This window comes from Hemitrygon akajei, chromosome 11 (genome assembly GCF_048418815.1).
Source record: "Hemitrygon akajei chromosome 11, sHemAka1.3, whole genome shotgun sequence".
NCBI lineage: Eukaryota > Metazoa > Chordata > Chondrichthyes > Myliobatiformes > Dasyatidae > Hemitrygon > Hemitrygon akajei.
Genome location: NC_133134.1, coordinates 12,030,247 through 12,032,929, shown reverse-complemented (window position 1 = coordinate 12,032,929; position 2,683 = coordinate 12,030,247). Strand labels below are relative to the sequence as shown.

At 40.2% G+C, this 2,683-nt stretch overlaps 1 protein-coding gene across 2 annotated transcripts in view; it reads right to left on the bottom strand.

Annotated features, from left to right (window-relative positions):
- The window catches only part of LOC140735318 (ras-related protein Rab-26), a 464,020-nt gene that overhangs the window by 61,557 nt on the left and 399,780 nt on the right, over positions 1-2,683 (bottom strand). The window lies entirely within an intron of this gene.

Genomic DNA, 2,683 nt, shown 5'->3' with positions numbered 1-2,683 from the left:
CTCAAACTTCTGCGTGCTTTTTCTCCTCGCCCCACCATTAACATCAGCTCAGCTAGTGTCTGCCATTTCCCCCCAAAAATTACAGCCTCTTCGCCTCCTCCTTCATACATAGAAACATATAGAAACTTCTTCTTCAAGTTCCCGTGATTATTTCAATGGCACCCTAATCATAACAGAAATCAACTTGCCTCAAGCTAGCTTTTGACAGGGACAGTTAATCGAGGTTCAAGTTCAAGTTCAGTTTAAGTTTATTGTCATCTGACAGAACATATATACTATCAAACAAAGCAACGTTACTCCAGACCACAGTACAACCACAACACTGTCCACAAAACTAAATATACCCACAAATAATTTAATAAAATACATGCATGTGAAGTGTGTGTCACGGGTAAACAGTAAACAGTACAGTAAAGAGTAAACAGCTCGCTGTCGTAGTAACGAGGCAGGGGCTCACAGCCTTCCGCTGTCTGTAGGAGCTCATACATTTCCCCCATGACAGCATGGACTTCTTCTGGGTACTCTGGTTTCCGCCCACATTCCAAAGGTGTATGGGTCATGATTATATGTTATGGGCTTGGCCATTTGGCACTGGAAGTGTGGCAACTCTTGTGGGCTGCCATCAGAACAGTCCTCGGACTGTGTTGGTTGTTGATGCAAACAGCACATTTCACTGTATTTTTCAATGTTTCGATGCACATGTGGCAGACAAAGTTATCTCTTTTAAAGCATTTATGGAAACTTGCTAATCTGAAGGAAATTACAACAAAAGATTCAGTTTGAGTGCTGGAATAGCAACTGGGAAGAACATTTGACATTTTGGGTTAATTTTTTACCATTAGTTCCTTTATATTCATATAAGGGATTTGGATAAGGTTCAACATGTGTTGCCCATCAAACATTATCCTTGAGAAGGTGGGGGTGAGCCATTCAATAAACTGCTTTATACACTTTATTAAGTCCACCTGCATATTTGTTCATAAGTGCAAATATCGAATCAGCCAACCGCGTGACAGAAACTCAGTGTATAAAAGTATGCAGACACAATCAAGAGGTTCAGTTGTTCAGACCAAACGTCAGAATGGGGAAAGGAATGTGATTTAATTGACATTGTTGGTGTCAGATGGGGTGGTTTGAGTATCTCAGAAACTGCTGATCTCCTGGGATTTTCATGCATAACAGTCTCTACAGTTTAGAGAATGATTAAAAAATCCAGTAAACAGCAGTTCTGTGGGTGAAAATGCTTTATTAATTACAGAGGTCAGAGGAGAATAACCAGTCTGACTCAATCTGACAGGAAGGCAACATTAACTCAAATAACCATTTGTTACAACTGTGGTGGCATTGTTGAATGGACAACACATCAAACTTTGAGCAGCAGAAGACTACACTGGATTCTAATCCTGTATCTGATAAAATGGCCACTGAGTGCATATCAACAGATTCTTGGATTCTGTGCTGGAATAGCAACCGGGAAGAACATTTGATATTTTGGGTTGATTTTTTTTCTTATTAGAATTTTATATTTATTGAAGGGATTGGATAAAGTCCAACATAATTCATTGAAAGTGGTAGCACAGAGTCGTAAAGAAAGCTTTTGGCACATTGGGCTTCATGAATCAAAGCACTGGGTACAGGAAAGATAGGATGTTATGCTGAGGTCGTACAAGACGTTGGTGAGGCCTAATTTGGAGTGTTGTGTACAGTTTTGGTCACTTACGTACACAAAAAATGTAAATGAGATCGAAAGAGTACAGAGAAAATTTACAAGGACGTTGGGACTGGAGGACCTGAATTATAAGGAAAGATTGAATAGGTTAGGATTACATTCCTTGAAATGCAACAGACTGAGAGGAGATTTGATAAAGGTATACAAAATTATGAGGTCTATAGATAGGGTAAACACAAACAGGCTTTTTCCAGAGGTTGGGTGGGACTACAACTAGAGGTCATGGGTTAAGGGTGAAAGGTTTAAGGAGATCATGGTAAACTTCTTCACTCAGAGGGTTGTGAGAGTATGCAATGAGCTGCCAGTGCAAGAGGTGCATACGAGCTCGATTTCAACGTTTAAGAGAAGTTTGGATAGGCAAGTAGATAGTAGGGGTATGGAGGGCTATGGTCGAGGTGTAGATCGATGGAAGTAGGCAGTTTAATTGGTTTGGCACAGACTAGATGGACTGAAGGGCCTGTTTCTGTGCTGTACTTTTCTATGACTCTATGTGTTGCCCATCATTAATTGACCTTTGAAGATGGGGAGGGGATGAGCCATCCAATCCCTTCTGGATTCCTCAGGAACAGTTACCACCCCTCAACCATCAGGCTCTTGAACCAGAGGGGATAACTTCACTCAACTTCACTTGCCCCATCACCGAAATGCTCTCACAACCAACAGACTCACTTTCAAGGACTTTTCATCTCATGTTCTCAATACTTAATGCTTATTTATTTATTAATATATATTTTTTTCATTTTTTGTAGTTGCAGTTTGCTGTCTTTTGCAAACTGGTTGAATACCCAAGTTGGTGTGGTTTTTCATGGATTCTATTATGGCTATTACCCTATTATGCATTGAGTATGCCCACAAGAAAATGAATTTCACTGCGGTATCTGATGACATGGAGTGTATGTGGCAATAAATTTACTTTGAATTTCAAACTTTGATTAGCTGCCGCTACAGTCCCCA